Source organism: Podarcis raffonei, chromosome Z (assembly GCF_027172205.1).
Source record: "Podarcis raffonei isolate rPodRaf1 chromosome Z, rPodRaf1.pri, whole genome shotgun sequence".
In the NCBI taxonomy this organism is placed as follows: Eukaryota; Metazoa; Chordata; class Lepidosauria; order Squamata; family Lacertidae; genus Podarcis; species Podarcis raffonei.
The window spans coordinates 15833747-15854148 of record NC_070621.1 but is presented as its reverse complement, the minus strand read 5'-3'; the positions used below and the strand labels follow the sequence as shown (position 1 = coordinate 15854148).

The window sequence follows — 20402 nt, the reverse complement described above, 5'->3', positions numbered from 1 at the left end:
AACACCTGTCCATTTGACTGGGTTGCCCCAGGCACTCTGGATAGCTTCCAATATAAAGAAAGACATAATAAAACATTAAACTTTTTTTTAAAAAACTTCCCTATACAGGGCTGCATTCAGATGGCTTCGGGGGGGGGGGGAGCATAACTCCATACCCTCCAATATTTCTCCAATGAAAATAGGGACGTCCTAAGGAAAAGCAAGACTTTCCAGGATCTAATCAGAAACCAGGGTGATTGGAAAATAGGAAAATATGGACGCTGTCAGGAATCGCTCCAGGTGACTCAAGTAAGTAAGCTGAGCTGAATGGAACAATGAGGGAATGCCTAACAGATCCTCACTGCCTCCTGGCTTGCTTTTGCCCTGGTGTTTTGGAAGCTTCTGAAAATACCCTTCAAATCAGCTGCTTGGATATAGGAGAGAGCGTTGGCCTGGCCTGAGGCCTCGGAGCTGCCCACCAGGTGCTTTCTCAGATGAAAATAGGAACATCCTATTCTATAATAAAGGGACGCGGGTGGTGCTGTGGGTTAAAGCACAGAGCCTAGGACTTGCTGATCAGAAGGTCGGCGGTTCGAATCCCCGCGACGGGGTGAGCTCCCGTTGCTCGGTCCCTGCGCCTGCCAGCCTAGCAGTTAAAAAGCACGTCAAAGTGCAAGTAGATAAATAGGTACCGCTCCAGCGAGAAGGTAAACAGTGTTTCCGTGCGCTGCTCTGGTTCGCCAGAGCTTAGTCATGCTGGCCACATGTACGCCGGCTCCCTCAGCCAATAAAGCTAGATGAGCACCACAACCCCAGAGTCGGTCACAACTGGACCTAATGGTCAGGGGTCCCTTTACCTTTATATAATAATAATAATAATAATAATAATAATAATTATTATTATTATTATTATTATTATTATTATTATTTTACTATTTATACCCTGCCCATCTGACTGGGTTGCTTCTAACTACTTTAAAAATATAATAAAACATTTAAAAACTTCCCTATACAAGGTTGCCTTCAGATGTCTTCTAAAGACTGTATAGTGTTTTATCTCCTTGGCTGTGAGGTTGCGAAACTCCATACCCTCCAGCATTTTGCCTATTAAAATAGGGATATCTTGTTTCATACGCTCCAGCATTTCTCCAGTGAAAATAGGGACATCCTATTCCATACCCCCCCAGCATTTCTCCGATGAAAATAGTGACGTCCTATAATTACAAACTTCTCATATTTCTCTGCCTCCTGTGTTCTTCTTTCTTCTTATTCTTCTTGTTTAGAAATGGGTTTCTTTTGAAGACTGGAGGGGAAACAATCTGATTTTTGTTGGCTAAATCAGATCGACAATGGGAATATTTCTTTCTCTCTTTTGATATTTCTCTGCTTGAAAAGAAATGTCCACAGATCGATGGATGTCCCATTTTGTGCAGCACTGGTGAGGATGAAAAAAGTTTTCCTGCCTTTCAAATAACAAAACGGTGTAACACTAGAAACAAGGCTCCCATTACTTTGATGGTTAAAAAACAGACTCTGGGAACAAGCTCACCCCCCCCCCCCTTTCTGATATTTTGCAAACTTGGTCCAAAGGGCAGATATCACTGGATGGCAAAGTTCTGGAGGGCTCAGAATATAAGCTTTTTGGTCTTTTATTGCAGCACATATAAACTGTACCACAAAACCTCCAAAATGAAGTTTTAAATGGATGGACGGTTGTAGCATCTACTGGGCTTGCCTCTTTACAGTATTTTTACTGCTGGTCCTTAAAACCCCACAAACATCATCAAAGCAACATTTTACCTTCCAGCTGACATAAAGAGAATTGTTTTCTTGCAAGGAGTCAACGGGAGGTGATGTTGCAAGGGAAACTGGCTCACAGCTGGTGTTCTGAAAATGTGGTCTACCCACCCAAAGGAATCCAAAGCTTAGCCCAGTATTAGCAACACTGACAGGCAGCTGCCTTATACCAAGACAAGTGATCCATCTAGCTCAGTGTTGTCAACACTGAAACTCTCAAGGGTTTTAGGCAAGGATGTAGCCAGCCATTTTTGGAGATGCCAGGGATTAAACCTGGGACCTTCTGTGTGCAAAGCAGATGGTCAACCATGGAACTATAGATGCTCCTGAAGAACATAGGAAGCTGCCTTATACTGAGTCAGGCCATTGGTCCATCTAGTTCAGTATTGTCAACACTGACTGGCAGAAGCTCTCCGGGGTTTCAGAGAAGGATCTTTCTCAGCCATGCCTGGAGGATGCCAGGAATTGATCCAGGGACTTTTTGCCTGCAAAGTAGAAGCTCTATCACTGAGCTACAGCCATTCTTTAATTACATTAGAGGAAGGAGGCCTTCTGAGCTGGATCCAGTGTCAGCAGCACTGGGATGGCCAGTTAATAAATTCATTGGATTCTGCCTTACACTGAGTGAGATTGTTGGCCTGCCTAGCTCAGTATTGCCTGCACTGGCTGGCAGTGGCTCTCCAGGTTTTCAGACAAGAAATCCTAGCCCTACAGAGATGCTGGAGATGGAATCTGGAAGTATTTGGTGAGCTTACAACTCACCTCCCAGCTAGGAATAACACTGAGCTGAGATTACCAGTTGCCCTGGAGATGCAGAACCAAAGTATAGTGTGGCCACACCCCTCATCTAGAGCATGAGCCTTACTAGGTTGCATCATCATGTGGGATGCTGTACTTGAGGTGCAGGTTAAGAGAGACAGTGTGGTATAGTAGTTAGATTTCTGGACTAGTACCTGAGAGACCAGGGTTCATAACTCAGTCATGAAGCTCACTGGGTGACCTTGGGCCATTCACTGCTCCTCAGCTAACCTCACAGAGTTGTTGTGAGGTTAAAAAGGGCAGGGCAGGAAACTATATAGAGTTATCATTAATTATATTTCTATGTTAACTTTCTTCCAAGGAGTTGAAGGTGGAATATAGATGATGATGATGATGATGATGATGATGATGATGGGCCTAAGAAAAGGCACAGAAGCCCATGGCCACACACACCACTTATCACCAGATCTCCATTTTGTCCTTATTAAATCTATGACATGCTTGGGAAAATAGTGCTAATAATTCAGCTCCCTGCTAAAGGATCTTTGAAGCCAGGAGCTTATTAAAGCAACAAGACTTAGCATTTCAGTGGCACCTTTTTCTCAAAGAAACCAAAGCCCTTTGCAAACATTACTTAACTAAAATGAACAGCACCTCCGGGATATGTTGTTATTCTATTATAATACTAATATCGGAGGAAGGCGCAATGAGATCCAAGGAAGACAAGGCAAATTTTCTTAATGTAAAGTCCTTTATCTCCCCCCCCACACACACCTCTTAATAAATGTCTGTGCATCTCACGGCCTTGTTTCCTTCAGATTTTTAATTCAAGATGCATGCAGAAACTTTTAATGTGCACAGTGTTTTACATATTTTGCTCTGCTCATATTTTGCTTTACCCCTGTGGAGCGTTGTTGAAACACTCCTGACAACACACAAACCCGACATCCCACATCTTCAACTGATGGGATTCAAGATTATGGAAGTTTTCTTTTGTTGGGGGCGGTGGAAGATTTGCTTTAAAAAGAAAGAAAAGAAAATGAACAATTTCTTTCAAGCTGAAACAAATAAAGATTCTGTAATTTGCCTCCTCTACCAGATGTTCTGCTTGAGATCCAAATTTGGATTTGGAATGTGAAAGTTTAGTTTTAGACCATGTGTGTGGAACCTGTGGCCCTCCAGAAATTACTGAACTACAACTCCCATCATCCCCCTACAATTGGCTGTCCTGGCTGGGGCTGATGGGAGTTGGAGTCAAACAACATCTTCAGGCCCACAAGTTTCCATCTGCTGATATAAGAAAGGGTGCTCCCCTCTCATGAATGAATGCCTCTTCTAAATAGGAGCGTTCTTCCACCTCTTGCCTGCAGTAGGGAATGCACTGTGTGGAGAAGTTTTTGTATCTGTCCACCAGCATTCAGCTTCATTGGATATGCATGAGTTCTAGTGTTATGGAAAGAAAACTTTTATCCACTTTATGTATTGCATAACTACATGGACTTCTATCATGTCATCTCTTCCTGGCCTTTTCTGTCAACAGTTGCTGCACTTTTTCCTCATAGGGGAGTTGCAAACTGCAAGTACATCAATACCAGGGAAGATTCTGGAGCAGATCATTAAGCAAACAGTCTGTGAGCACCTAGAAAGGAATACTGTGATCACCAATAGTCAGCATGGATTTCTGAAAAATAAGTCATGTCAGACTAACCTGATCTCATTTTTTGACAGAATTACAAGCCTGGTAGATGAAGGGAATGCAATGGATGTAGCCTACCTTGATTTCAGCAAGGCATTTGACAAGGTGCCCCATGATATTCTTGTAAAGAAGCTGGTAAAATGCGATCTTGACTATGCTACCACTCAGTGGATTTGTAACTGGCTGACTGACCGAACCCAAAGGGTGCTCATCAATGGTTCCTCTTCATCCTGGAGAAGAGTGACTAGTGGGGTGCCACAGGGTTCTGCCTTGGGCCCGGTCTTATTCAACATCTTTATCAACGACTTGGATGATGGACTCAAGGGCATCCTGATCAAATTTGCAGATGACACCAAACTGGGAGGGGTGGCTAACACCCCAGAGGACAGGATCACACTTCAAAACGACCTTGACAGATTTGAGAACTGGGCCAAAACAAACAAGATGAATTTTAACAGGGAGAAATGTAAAGTATTGCACTTGGGCAAAAAAAATGAGAGGCACAAATACAAGATAGGTGACACCTGGCTTGAGAGCACTACATGTGAAAAGGATCTAGGAGTCTTGGTTGACCACAAACTTGACATGAGCCAACAGTGTGACGCGGCAGCTAAAAAAGCCAATGCAATTCTGGGCTGCATCAATAGGAGTATATCATCTAGATCAAGGGAAGTAATAGTGCCACTGTATTCTGCTCTGGTCAGACCTCACCTGGAGTACTGTGTCCAGTTCTGGGCACCACAGTTCAAGAAGGACACTGACAAACTGGAACGTGTCCAGAGGAGGGCAACCAAAATGGTCAAAGGCCTGGAAACGATGCCTTATGAGGAACGGCTAAGGGAGCTGGGCATGTTTAGCCTGGAGAAGAGGAGGCTAAGGGGTGATATGATAGCCATGTTCAAATATATAAAAGGATGTCACATAGAGGAGGGAGAAAGGTTGTTTTCTGCTGCTCCAGAGAAGCGGACACGGAGCAATGGATCCAAACTACAAGAAAGAAGATTCCACCTAAACATTAGGAAGAACTTCCTGACAGTAAGAGCTGTTCGACAGTGGAATTTGCTGCCAAGGAGTGTGGTGGAGTCTCCTTCTTTGGAGGTCTTTAAGCAGAGGCTTGACAACCATATGTCAGGAGTGCTCTGATGGTGTTTCCTGCTTGGCAGGGGGTTGGACTCGATGGCCCTTGTGGTCTCTTCCAACTCTGTGATTCTATGATTCTATGATTCTAAGTAGGACCTGAGCACAAGAGCAATCTCCTTTCCTGGCAGGGCCGGCCCAAGACACTTTGGCACCTGAGGCAAACCACAAAATGGTTGCCCCTCCCCACCAAGGAGGAACGGGTGAGTGAAGAAGTACAAGGGAGGAATAAAGGTCTATATCAGGAACAAGGGCAAGCATCAAATCAACCTTACCTAGCAGTTAAAGTGGGAATCAAAGGCCGTTATGGGGGGGAAGGGGCCCACAATAAGTCACATCTGGTAGGTGCAGAGCCCCCCAGAGGGCAGCCTCTGCCATTTCCTCCCTAGGTGTGGGAAGAGACCAAGTATTCACCAAGTGGCCACTGCAGAAGCAGAACTGGGGGATTGCCAAGGAGGTGGCAAATTTGGTTTCCAAGAAGTGTGCCACAGCTGTTGCTGCCACTGCGGCAGCAGCAGGCGAAGCATTCCTTGAAGACTGGATCTGCTGCATCTGTGAATCCTGCTGCCTGAGGCAGTCACCTCATCTTGTCTCGTGGGCAGGCAGGCCTTGCATTCTGGCACAGGCATGCCTAGTTTTGTTGTGCTTTGCAGATATACAGGGACATGGGTGCATCTGCAAACAGCCCGACCACTTCCAGGGAAAAGAACACCCCACTTTCCACCCCTAAGCTGGTCAGGACTGGAGCTAGAATTTCCCTTTCCTGCCCCTGCAGCCAGGGCGGCGCCTGACTTAGTAGACTGCAGTATGTTGTAAACATAACTTTTATATGCATTGGAAAACAGACAAAAAATTGTGTGACTTTCTTTATTGTGATATGCTTCTTTATTGCAGCGGTCTGGAACTGAACCTGTAATATCTCTGAGGTGTGCCTGTGTTCAGAAGCATTACTGCCTCCGGCCACGGAGGCAGACCATTGGCTCATAGCTATTGACAGCCTTCTCCACAGATTTGTCCATCTAGGAAGCCCCAAACACAGCAGCCTTTCATCGTAGGAGAGTTTTCTGAGCAGCTCCTGGAAAGCTTCCCTTGAGAGAAGGCAGCTCTTCAATCCCCAGATGAAGAGGGAGGGAGGGAAATTCAAGCTCTTTTATTTCCTTATTTATTTATTTATTTATTTATTTATTTATTTATTTATTTGGCAAGCACAGGGGAAAGTGAAAATGTGAAGGGTAAAAGAAAGCTTGGCACCATAACTTTCTCTCTCCCACTCCCGACATCCTTCTCCGTTGCTCCCCTCCCCTGCCTCCAGCCCACACAGCACTTCATTTGCAGCTTCTGTGGTGGCAGAGAGCAAACCCGGCTCCACCGGGGGAGGGAGAGACGCCTGTCTCGGAGCTGTCAGGCTGGGTTATCACCTTGACGCTTTAATCGAAGAATCAGACTTTCACTTGGAGGATTTGATTCTGCAAAGCGGGCCCTGACTCTGACTTTCAATGAGCACACGTGGGAGGGGAAAGCTTGATGTGGCTTCACACTTCCCCGCACTGGGCCAGCTAGCTGGTTAGACAGGGGGGTTGCAGTTGCTTCAGGCGGCAGATGCATTCCCCCAGGATCTCCCCTAAGCCAGCCTGCTCTGCACCTCATAAGAAGGAGGGAGAGTAAGACTATCAAAGGCTACATTCAGGACAGATTAAAAGAAAGGACTTCTTCACATGATGCATAGTTAACTGTGGAACTCCCAATGGAGGCAGTGATGGCCACCAACTTGGATGGTTATAAAAGAGGACTAGACAAATTCATGGAGGATGGTGGCTATTAGTGGCTACCAACCATGATGGCTGTGATCTGCCTCCACAATTGGAGGCAGCAGTGCTTCTGAATACCAGCTGCTGGAAAGTACAGAATGGGAGGGTGTGCTTGAATCCTGCTTGTAGGCATCTAGTTAGCCACTGTGAGAAAAAAAAATGATTTGGTGGGCCATTGGCCTGATCCAGGAGGCTCTTTTTTTTTATAATAATTTTTATTAAGGATTTTACATTACAAAAAACAAAAAGAAAAAACAAAAAAAGAAAAAATATCCAACAAAAATTGTTAAAAACAATCAATCTTTCCATCTCCTTATTTTTCATTTACTTATTTCTAGGACCTCCTCATACCACCCTTTTTTTGTATTCCAAGTTCAAGTTATTAATTCAACAATTTCTTTCCCTCTTTTTGCTACCCAGATCTCATTCTTAAATTATTACGCTCTTAGATTTTTACTTATATAAACCCATTTTTTCATATTCTTTTAGCCCATCACAGCTAGAAACCACTTAGTTCCAATCCAACATTATTCTAAAATTCCTTAATTTTACAATATCTCTGTAAATAATCTTTAAATTTCTTCCAATCTTCCTCCACTGACTCTTCTCCCTGGTCTCGAATCCTGCCGGTCATTTCCGCCAATTCCATATAGTCCATCACCTTCATCTGCCATTCTTCCAAAGTGGGTAAATCTTGTGTCTTCCAATATTTTGCAATAAGTATTCTTGCTGCTGTTGTGGCGTACATAAAAAAAGTTCTGTCCTTCTTTAACACCGATTGGTCAACTATGCCCAGGAGAAAGGCCTCTGGTTTCTTCAGTAGGGTATATTTAAATACCTTTTTCAATTCATTATATATCATCTCCCAGAAAGCCTTAATCCTTGGGCACGTCCACCAAAGGTGAAAAAATGTGCCTTCATTTTCCTTACATTTCCAACATTTATTATCGGGCAAGTGATAGATTTTTGCAAGCTTGACTGGGGTCATGTACCACCTGTAAATCATTTTCATAATATTCTCTCTTAGGGCATTACATGCCGTGAATTTCATACCAGTGTTCCACAACTTTTCCCAGTCTGCAAACATGATATTATGTCCAACATCTTGTGCCCATTTTATCATAGCAGATTTAACCGTTTCATCCTGAGTATTCCATTTCAACAGCAAGTTATACATTCTTGACAAATTCTTTGTTTTAGGTTCTAACAATTCTGTTTCTAATTTTGATTTTTCCACCTGGAAGCCAATTTTCTTATCCAAATTGTATGCCTCCATTATCTGATAGTAATGGAGCCAATCTCACACTTTATTCTTTAATTTCTCAAAACTCTGCAATTTAAGTCTATCTCCATCTTGTTCTAAAATTTCCCAATATTTTGGCCATTTAGCCTCCATATTGAGCTTTTTCTGAGCTTTCGCTTCCATCGGTGACAGCCACCTTGGGGTTTTATTTTCCAATAAATCCTTGTATCTTATCCAAACATTAAACAATGTTTTCCTAACAATATGGTTTTTAAATGCTTTATGCGCTTTAATCTTATCATACCACAAGTATGCATGCCATCCAAATACATTGTTAAAACCTTCCAAATCCAAAATGTCTGTGTTTTCAAGAAGTAGCCAGTCCTTAAGCCAGCAGAAAGCTGCTGATTCATAATAAAGTTTAAAGTCTGGCAAGGCAAACCCACCTCTTTCCTTTGCATCTGTTAATATTTTAAATTTTATTCTAGGCTTCTTGCCCTGCCAGACAAATCTTGAAATATCTCTCTGCCACTTCTTGAAACAATCCATCTTGTCCACAATTTGCAATGTCTGAAATAAAAACAGCATTCTAGGCAATACATTCATTTTTATAGCAGCAATACGTCCCAACAAAGAAAGTTTCAAATTTGACCATATTTCTAGATCCTTTTTCACTTCACCCCAGCATTTTTCATAGTTATCTTTAAATAAATTCCCATTTTTTGCTGTCAAATTGATCCCCAAGTATTTAACTCTCTTAACCACTGTTAAACCTGTCTGATCCAGGAGGCTCTTATGTTCCTAAGAACCCTAATGGATCAGGCCAACAGCCCATCTAACCCAGCACCGTAATCTCACAGTGGTCACCATATGCCTCTGGAAAGCCAGCAAGCAGCTGAGTGCAATAGCATTATCACTATTGTCTAACTTTACCAATTTGTCCAATTATATTACAGTGGTACCTCGGGTTAAGAACTTAATTCGTTAGGGTTAGGGTTAGGTCCGTTCTTAACCTGAAACTGTTCTTAACCTGAGGTACCACTTTAGCTAATGGGGCCTCCCACTGCCGCCACGTGATTTCTGTTCTCATCCTGAGGTAAAGTTCTTAACCAGAGGTACTACTTCTGGGTTAATGGAGTCTGTAACCTGAAGCGTCTGTAACCTGAAGCGTCTGTAACCCGAGTCACCACTGTATTGTGCATGGAATTATATACCATGAATGGAAAGCAGATGCTCTACCACTGAGCCACAGACCTTCCCCCAGATATAACTGCATGATTCATGCAGCCTGCCCTGAGCCCTCTAAGCTAGTGTACTGCCCTCATGAGAGCACTGTCCCATCATCAGTGCTGAAGTAAAATTCAGCCAGCAATTTAGTCTACTTTTGTATGCAGAATGGCAGAAGCGGGACATCTCAAGTTCTACTCAGAGTAGACCTATGGAAATGAATGGATCTAACATAGTCACATCCATTATTTTTAATAGGACTATCATTAGATAAACCCCCTTGTCCTTGGACTCAAGCAACAGACTTCATCTAGCACCAGGCCTGCGTCTGATAGCCACATAGTTTATTATTATATCAAAACAGATCTATTAAAATACAGGTGATAAAAGCAGCAAAGCACCATTAAAACCCATTTCCTTGAAAAAGAAGTTCCCAAAAGACTTGTTGGAATAAAATAGCCTTTACCTGCCAGCAGAAGGACAACAATGGGGAAGCCAGTCTGGCCTCTCTAGGCAAACGAGTAGTATGGGGGGGGGCAACAGGGGTGGTTGCTCTGGGTGCAAAATTGTTAGGTGAACAAAATTTCAACACCTGGTGCTGCCTCAATACAGCTGTGCATGTCCATTATTGGGCTCCATTGAAAATGGCTTCTCCATGTGAACCAGGAAATGACTTCTCCAGACAACAAAACAACTCTTCTTTTATCTCTGCAGCTGCAATCTCCTGGGTGATGCAAACACCCATTAGGCAGTTGAATGTGCACGCATATTCCATCTGTTTCCCTTCCACCCACCCCTTTGCATGGCCCTGGGCTCTGGCAACCCATGCTACACCACTGTCAGTAGGAAGGGAGTCCCACAGTCTGGGAGCTACCACAAATAAGGCCCTCTCCTGCGTCCCCAACCAAGCCTGCCTGTGAGGGTGGCGGGACTGAGTGAAGGGCCTTCACTGAAGATCTCAGAGCCAGTGCAGGTTGGGGGGGCGGGGGGGTTATACAGTTATTCAGATAGGCATGGTGGGTTTAACTCGTTATTGATAAAGGTACAGTATTGATACAGTATTGATCAATAATTCCCCTTGCTTTGAAAAAACTGCAAGTTAAAACTAGCTTATTCGTCTTCCTTAACTTTTGTGTTCTGGGATTGTTGTGGTTTCTCCTTACCTTCCTTTTCTCCACAGCCACACACACACACACACACACACACACCTTCCTGCAGCCCAATTTTCAATGATGCAATGGCTGGTTATCTGCTGCTACACTTAAGAGACAGTCGGAGAATCCAGGAGAGTCAAAACTGCTCACCCCTGATCTAAAGAGCACACAAGTGGGGAAAATCTTGTCTGAATATTATTTTTTTATTCCTTCCCCTTTTGCCACTTGTGCTCTGACCCAACCAGGAAGAAGTTCCTCTATGGGGAACTGAGGCATTTCACAGCTTGCATCAGTGCATCCTTGTTCTCCAGCTCAGACTTTTCCTCATTTTATCCTTTCCCCCTCCCCTCCCACTCCGCGCCATCGCACTGCTCCAACTGCTGACTGTGGTGAAATCCCTGCGGTTAATTGGATCAGGGTCAGTGTTTTCTAGAGGAATATTAAGTCGGGTCCACAGCTTCAGCCTGGAGCCATGCAGAAACTTTGCAGTATGTGGCCCTGGAAGCTATCACACCGCCAGATACACACAGGTCCAAGCCAAGCTTTTATTCCATGCAAGATTTAGAAAAAGGTGCATGGCAGAGTTGCAAACCCTAATCAGCATCGTCACTGATATCTGCAACAGGGTAAAAATAATAAAACACCAGACAACTCCCACCTGATGGCCTGATGATGATCAACTTTGGGAAAACAGAGATATGTTTTTATGCTGGCGGCACCAATGTTGCATAACGTTCTTCCTGCTGGAATGTGAGCGGCCCCATTCCTTCCACCAGCTGTTGAGGACACACCTGTTTAGACAAGCGTTCCACTGGATCTCCTGGCCTGAACCTCCTGTTTTAACTGCTGTTTTGCTTGTTAATGGACATAAAGAGTATAAGAAGAGCCTCACGGCTGGATCTAGCCCAACAGTGGCCGGCCGGATGCCTGCTTCAGTGGGCTTGTTTTATGACACATTTCAATAGGTTGGTGTTTCTTTTAACGTTTGGATTAAATTGTCCTATTGTGCATTTTAATTAATTAATTGCTACAATGCACTCTGTGTGGAGATTACCTTGCATTTGATCTGGAAGCTGCAGAATGATTTGGTCAGTGCAGAATGCTGCACCACAATTGTTGACAGGAGCGAGGCCTTGTCAGCATGCACCACCCATGCTCAGAGATCTGCACTGGTTGCTGATTTACTACTGGGCCAAGTTCAAGGTGTTACTATTAGTATATAAAGTCCTTAACAGCTTGGGTCCAGCTTACCTGTGAGATCATCTTACCCCCACATGTGCCTGCTTCCGTCAGTGGAATTGGCACTACCACCACACATGCCACATAATACCCATTCTGCATTTGTAAGAAATGGGGGTTTTTTAGTGTGGCAGTACCTACCCTTTGGAACTCCCTGCCTATTGACATCAGGTAGACACCTCCACTGTACTCTTTTCAGCACTTGCTAAGAACATTTTTGTTTAGGCAAGCCTACCGAGATATGTTTCTGTCATTTCCGTGCGCTGCTCTGGTTTGCCAGAAGCGGCTTAGTCATGCTGGGCACATGACCCGGAAGCTGTACACCGGCTCCCTTGGCCAATAAAGCGAGATGAGCGCCGCAACCCCAGAGTCGGCCACGACTGGACCTAATGGTCAGGGGTCTCTTTTCCTTTACCTTACCGAGATATGTAGAAGGTCGATGTGTGATTTAATCTTTTCTGATTTTTTAACTATTTTAAATCTGTTTTTGCTGGTGTTTTTATTGCTTTATTGTGCCTGCCTGTTATCAATAGGCAGGGAGTTCTATAGCATAGGTGCTGCCACACTAAAAGATTGATTACTTACAAACTTGGAAATAAGGATTATGTGGCACCTGTAACAGGGTCAGTTCTGAAGATCGAAGCAGTTACATGGGCATGTGTGGGTTAAGGCAATCTTGCAAAGTAAACTGGCCTCCAGGTGTTATGGGCTAGTATGTCATTGCTTACTATAATTCCCAGGGAAATTACTTTGTGAAAAGGGGTGGGGTGGGGAATAGGTATCTCCATAAGAATACGGTAGCAATGAAGTGATCAAATTTAGAGGGAGCTGGTTGGTGCAATAATGTGATGGAAATAATTGAAGTTGGTTGTAGCAATATTGGGAAGGAGTTAGAGAGAAGCTTGGCAGTGCAATAACAAGATGGAACTTGCAGGGAGATGTGTGTGAGTGAGACAGAGAGAGAGAATATAAAGTGCAGTCATTCTTTTTCTTTTCTTTTTTGTCCTAACCCCAGCACCCCCAATCAACTGGATTTTCCTTCCGCTTTGCTCAAACTGAGCTGCCAATCCAACAGGTGTATGTTGAATTACTTAATGGGGAGGGGCAGAGGGTAATTGAATGGTGACAGAAGAGATAATTTAACTAATGACTTGTAATGGGATACAGAGCCTTTCACCTTTAGTTCATCGGTTTGACTCTTTCCTAGGCTGATGGGAGCCATCTGTTTACATCGAAGGCCTGCTCAAGTAGATGCCTGTGTTCATTGATCTGTCAACAGCCATGGGTGGGGGTCCTATCAGAAGTGGCTCTACTACAGGATGGTGGGGGACAAGCTCAAATGGCTGCATCCACTGATGGTGGTTGGGGGCATCAAGGGCAGTAGAGTGGCAGGTGGACAGGTTAGGCTCCCATTGAAATGAACAGGAGCTCTCAGTGAGAGCCATAGAATATAATTCCTAGGTGTATTGTTCCTAATTTTAGAAGTCGAGGATGACAGGAATCCATGTGGGAGGGGAACAGGGGGTCTCCAAGCAACTCTCGACACCCTTAACAAACTACAATTCCCAGGATTCTCTGGAGAGGGTGCTGTGTGCTTTAAATGTATGGTCCAAACATAACCTCAGCTTGTGTCCTGCCAAATCTGGTGATGGTATCTCAGGTGATGGTCAAGACTTTTCTCTAACAACATATGCGGATGTTATTCTAATCCATGTCCTACTCTGGGGTGATTTGTAAAGGGGTGGCCTCCACCCACATACAGACCTTACAGAGAGACACAGGCAGAAACTGATAGCAAATCAGAGGAAGGAAACCTCAAGTCAAGGCAGGAAGCAGATCCTTGGGCCATATGCCAAGCATCACAACAATTCCCTTCCTACCCTCATGGCATTGCAGGGGGTTGGACTAGATGGCCCTTAAGGGCCCTTCCACAATGATAAAATTCTTCAATTTTAAAACTCCACAATTATAAAGATTCTATGATTCATCCTAGGGGTCAGCCAGTCCCAATTCCACCCTTAAACTATCAGATCGGAGGATGTCAGGATGAGTCTTGTTAGCAGTTGAGGTTGCCTCGGATTACATTAGCAAGCCCATTAAGGGGTCTTATGGAGGGACCCCAGCTGGACAATTTAAGGGAGGTTTCTCCATAGCAGGGTGACAGTGTTGACTGTATCATGTAGGAAGTGTCAGGTTGAGCAGCCAGCTGGCTCAGTACTTAGAAAAGTTTGCTTGAGGTAGAGTCACCTTCATCCGGTTCATCCCAGTATGGTCTGGGGGATTGTGCAGGCTCTAAAGCTCTGTCTGAACCTGCTGGTACCAGCAGTTCAGATCTGCCTTTGGAAGATATTCAGTTCAGGGGTGACAAAAGGAAGGGATTAGCCCAGGAAGCTGTTTTATCCTGAGTCAGACTGCTGGTCCAGCTAGCTCAGGATTGTCTGAGGTTGAGGATAGAGGAAATGGTGATTCTTCCTGAAGTTGTTGGACTCCAGCTTCTATCAGCCCCAGCTACCATTGCCGATAAGCAACAGTAATGGGAGTTGTGGCACAACAGCATCAATAATCTACCCAGCCCTGCACCACACTGACAGGCAGCTGATCCCCAGGTTTTCCAGCATGGATCCATCCCAGCACTAAATGGAGATGGGCCTAGGATAGGCTTTGAGAGGGCACTCCCTCCTGCCACCAGGAGGCAGCCATTCCTTCAGGCTGCCCTTATGGGAGAAAGGAGAGCTAGCCTCGTTCCACCAGCTATGCCAAATGACCAGCTCCATCAGGCACCACCTCCTATAGAACTGTTTAATTTTAGTTTGTTTGTTTGCTAATTTTCTTCGAGGATCACAGGGCCTTTTACAATCTAAAAAGACAAAGATACATAACATAGTAACGAACAGGCACACACACACACATACCACACACTTTCGAAAAGGTCATAGATTGTTTAATTCGCCAAAGGCCTGGAAGAAGAGGAATGTTTTTGCATGGCACCTAAAGATATGTTGTGAAGGTACTGGGCAGGCCTCCTTGGGAAGAGCATTCCACAGACAGGGAGCCACTGCAGAAAAGGCCCATTCCCATGTTGCCACCCTCTGGACTTCATGCAGAGGAGGCACACAAAGAAGGGCCTCATAAGATGGTTGCAGTCCAGGTCAGTTCATATGGGAAAAGGTGGACTTGAGGTATTGTAGTCCTGAGCCATTTAAGGCTTTATAGGTCAAAACTAGCACTTTGAATTGGGCCCGGAAATTAATTTTCAGTCGGGCCAGGAATGGAATTATATGTTCAAATCATCTTGCTCTGGTTAACAACCTGGCTAGCAAATTCTGCACCAGCTGAAGTTCTTGAACCATCTTCAGTGGCAGCACAATGCATAACGTGTTGCAGTAATCTAACCTAGAGGTTACCAGAGCATAGGAAACAAAAATTAGGCTATCCCTACCCAGATAGGGGCACAGCTTGGCCACCAGCCAAAGCTGATGGAAGCCACTCCGCACCACTGAGGTCAACTGTGTCTCAAGTGACAACAATGAATCCAGAAGGACCCTCAAGCTTCTTACCTGCTCCTTCAAGGGAGTGTAACCCCATCAAAAACAGGCAAACTCCCGCTTGTTTGGAGGTTCTAGCAGGGGAGCGCAGCTATCGTATACCCTTGACTGAAGAACGGTACACTTCTATCTGGGATGGTCGTCCTCTTCCACCGAGCACGCAGCTTCGGGAAGGACACACATGGAGCGGTGAGGGAGGAAGAGGACACCCGCCTAGTCAGCCAGATCAGCCGAATCAACCCTGGTGATCAATGGGGTGACAGATGTCGCAGCCAGATCGCTCTCACTCCCAAAGAAACACCCTCTGAAAATGACCATCCAGGTATGTCATCTATAACTTGGACAACTGCTCCAATACCAGCTGGTCAGTAGAATAACTATTATTATTATTATTATTATTATTATTATTATTATTATTATGTGACATACATAGTTGTTCTCCTCCCTATTTAGGTTAGCCTGGAAGACCCCTGGGTTACCTTGGGCCGGGGTGTGACTTTGAACCCTGGTCATCCAAGTCTGAGTCCCACACCTAACCACTACACCTAGAGCTTGCTTTCCCTCTCCTCCCTCTATGTCCCTTTTTCACTTGTGTGTCATGTCTTTTAGATTGTAAGCCAGCAGACAGGGAACTCTCTTGATTTAGTTGATTGTGCATAAGCTACTCTGGGAGCCTTTTTGGCTGAAGCACAGTGCAAATAAAATAAACAACAACAACAACTCATGGTAGTTGAGGGGCACTAGGGCCTGGAACATTCATAGACTGAGTCCTTCAACAGCAGTAAAAGCAGAGATTCAGGAATCAGACCTGCTCCCTTGTCATTCCCCAAAAAGGCCCTCCAACCTGGATCCTGTACTGAATCAGCACTATGGACAGCTCCCGTGTCTGACTCCCTCGTTAGGCAACATGTGGAGGTGTTGTCTCAGCAAAGAACTGGAGCCACCTTGCCTTATAAAGGTAGGCAAGAAGTGCTTTGTTGCAAGATACTTTGGGGGGCAGTCATGTGATTTAAATATATAGTGCGTATGCCGCCCAAGTTTCCATCAGATGGTCTTTACCTGCATGCCTGCTCAGCCACCTCTCTCTTCCACCTTCCCTAGGTCTGCTTATCAGCTCACCACCAGCTTCCTGCCTGCCTGGCCACAGAGTAAGCCATTCTCTGCTTGTAGTAAGAGGAAAAGCTTCCCTACAATCCTCTTGGAGAGAAGCAGGATTGCTTAGCTTGCCTGTCTAGTGGATTATTTTGTTGTTCGTTGGTTTGCAAACCACTTGGCAAAAAACAGCATGCCAAATATTTCTTTCTTTTTAACACACACACACACACACACACACACACACACACACGTATCAAGCTGGGTTTACATAAAATGATACAGTTTAGGCGAACAGAGGAAGCCATCATGCCTGGTGCCCATTGGGACTGGTAGGGCTGAAAGCCAAGAGCCCAACTGTAGGTGGTAGCAGAGCCAACCTCAGGCGGAGCCGACTATTTCTAGTTTTGTCCCCATCCTCCTCCTTACCCCTGGTGAGTTCTACAAGGGACAACACTGAGACTATGGAGGGACCTGGCAGCAGGGCCACCCCCTGGACTGGGCGCACATTGAAGCAGTGCTCCATTCATTCTAATGGACCAGATTCCATCAACTAAGGAAGCTTACAATCCGCCACACCCATGGGAAAAAATTATGTGTAATCGCTAACACAGCCCCCCTCCTTTCCCCTTTCCCACTACTTTCCCCTTTGGCTAAAACCCACCTGCCAAGCCTTAGAAAACCCACTTTAAAACCTTGATCTCACATGCTTTCCCTTTAAGAGCTGGGAAGGCGGCCCAGCCGAGCAGAAAATGGCAAGCAGTGTGTAAATAACGCCTTGAGATTCTCTCTCTTTTTCTTTTTCATATGGGTTTATTTTGTAAACCTGAACTTTACAAATGTCAGGGAATAAGCAAATGCGAGGCCAGGGAATAACTAAATCTCTATTAGAATTCCTTGCGATAACATCCCTTCATATTCTATCTCGGTCTCGGCATGTTACAGATAATCCTAGCTTAGGCAGAGGAGATCTCAGGTACCATTGAACGGGAGAGGTATTTAATTAGCTCTGTCATAAACAAACCTGCCACAATCCCACATGATGCAATGAGGGGAGGGGTGAGGAAACGGTAAAATTGGTGCAACTCAGGGATTGATTGACATGGAGCCAAGAGACTAGTCCCTTGCATGATTATTTGTTGTTGGTTTATCTGCAGTTTTCATGTGGCTCCACCTATTCACGCCACCTATTCCAGAATGACTGGCTGATTGCATTTATATCTCACTTTTCTTCCAAGGAGTTCAAGGTGACATACACAGTTCTCCTCCTGCCCATTTTATCCTCAAAACAACCCTGTGAAGCAGGTCAGGGTGAGAGTCTGTGAGTGGCCCAAGGTCACCCAGTGAGCTTCATAGCCGAGTGGGGATTTGAACCTGTATTCTGTCAACCTCTTGTATACCAGGAAATCGTACACCAGAAACCATGGCTAGGTCTCCTGCAAGGAAGTGGCACTGAGTTTGGGATGGGCACCCAAGAAATTGCTCACAAACATGGAAGATTCAGGAAGAGGATTAGAAGAGGACTAGACAAACGGGGACAAAGCTAGAATGAGTTGGCTCTGCCTCTCGCTGGCTCTGGCACCACGTGCTGTTGAACTCCCTGCCTCTGATCCTACCATTCCCATTCCCATTTGGCACCAGCCACCATAGCCACTGAGTTAAATGAGGCTTCCTCCCAATGCAAAGTACTGAAATCTTGTTCATTCTGCCTGCTGCTCCTTTTTATACATGCATGCATGAATCAAATATTTGTTCTATATTTATCGCATTTATATGCCACCTTTTTCTCCTCATTTAACCTTCACAACAACCCTGTGAGGTAGGTCAGCCTGAGAGGCAGAGCTTGGCCCAAAGCTCTCTGGTGCCACCTATTTTCCACCACCACTGGGAGATACTGAATTAGATCAGGACAGGCTAAGGGTAGGACTAGGCACTCAGCAGGAAACACACACATACAAAAAAATCCATGCCTGAGATACAGCAAGCATAGTTGCTGACCAGGGTTGTAAGCACTTTGTACACCACAGGAAGGCCTCCCCCCTCCACAGGGTACAGTCCCTAAAAACCTTCTGCTCTTTGCGAATGTGCCCTTCCTTGTCACCCTTTTCAGAGCCTTGCACTGGAAAGGAATGGGGTGGGTAAATTAAAGGTAAGAAAAACTTTTCTAGCCTTTGCTGCAATGCTCTGAGCCGTGCAAAAGCTGGGCTGGTTTTGCAGCAGACAATAGCCTTGGGCCTCAGCTGTCCCCCTGAGGTTCCTGATGCTTTGAACAAGGCAAGGCCTGGCTCTCCGCAGAGCCAGAATAATTTGTGGTTCCTTCAGACTCTTGGCAGTCTCCTTGGAGTTCTGGGGTCAGTGCAGATCTGGGAAGAAAACAAGGTGGGTGAGGGGCAAATACAGGGCAGCTTTTTTGAGGGGGGTGGGGGGAGTTAGACCTCTGGGCTTTTAACCAGATAGCACATTATGTATTGAAACAATGGATTAAAACATTATTATTATTATTATTATTATTATTATTATTATTATTATTACCACCACCACCATCACCACTACTACTACTCCACACAAACACCTTTTTAAAAGGCACTGAAAAATGCCAAACAAAAACTTTTAATCCACAAGGGCCACTATGCAGGCAGAGCATACATACCCTCTAAGATTTCTTTGATGAAAATAGGGACGTCCCATTCCATAATGATAATTTTGCTATTTATGCCCCTCACATCTTACTGAGTTGCCCCAGCCACTCTGGGCAGTTTCCAACATATATAAAAACATAATAAAACATTGAACTTTAAAGAAACAAAAAACCTTCCCTATACAGGATTGCCTTCAGACGGCTCAGGAGTCAGAGAACTCTAAACCCTCCAACATTTCTCCAATGAAAATAGGGACATCCTAAGGAAAAGTGGGACATTCCATGATCAAATTAGGACAGCTTCTCTAAATCAGGGACACCCCTGGAGGGTTTAGCAGAGGTGGGCAGCCTCAGTTCCAGGGGCCAAATGCAGCCTTTCAGGCATCTCTGTTTGGCCCTTTGGAATCTTCCTGAGTTACATTCGTCTGCCCACTCCAGCCACACACCCTTTCCCCAGATCATGATGGAAATGCAACAGCAGAGATCATGCCATGTGGAAGTGAAGGGTTAATTCTACTAGGGTTACAAGCAAGAAGCCCAAAGGAAGACAAGTGGAGATTTTGCTGAGCAGCAAACAGCCTGCTGTTTGCTGAGGTAGCACCTGTCCTGATTGGCTGGGTAGTTCTGAGGGAGTTCTCCTGCCCTCTGTATGCTTGGATGAATGTCTCCCTTCTATGTACAAGGGCTGAACTGAGACAGAACCCCTCTGTTTTTTCTCCCCTCGAGTTATACGCTGCTTTTGTTCAGTTTCCTCAGTAAAGTGTTACCAGCATTTCTCTTCTAAGAGGCCATACCCCTTACTGGCTTCGCTTCATACCATCCTCAGGCATTTTTTGCCTGGGTAGGGTGTGCCCTTCAACTCTGATCACACCTCTTGCTTTCCTGAATGGAAAGAAGAGGCATGATGTAGAAGCTAGCTTTCTGTATAAAGTTTAAACTTACATGTTGCTCTGCCCGATTTAGCCTCTGGCCCTGCCCACCATTGGCATGTGGCCCCCAGAAGGTCACCTAGGAGGGAAGGTGGCCCTCGGGCTGAAAAAAGCTTCTAGGATCTCAATTGATGTCAGGTGAGGGAAAATTCCTGCTTG

At 45.0% G+C, this 20402-nt stretch overlaps 1 long non-coding RNA gene across 1 annotated transcript; it reads left to right on the top strand.

The window, feature by feature from the left end:
* The first annotated feature begins 49 nt into the window (after nt 1-49).
* On the top strand, nt 50-3621 carry LOC128406579 (uncharacterized). Its single transcript, XR_008328528.1, has 2 exons — nt 50-288; nt 1263-3621. It is a non-coding gene; the product is annotated as an uncharacterized LOC128406579 (long non-coding RNA).
* Nucleotides 3622-20402: the final 16781 nt, after the last annotated feature.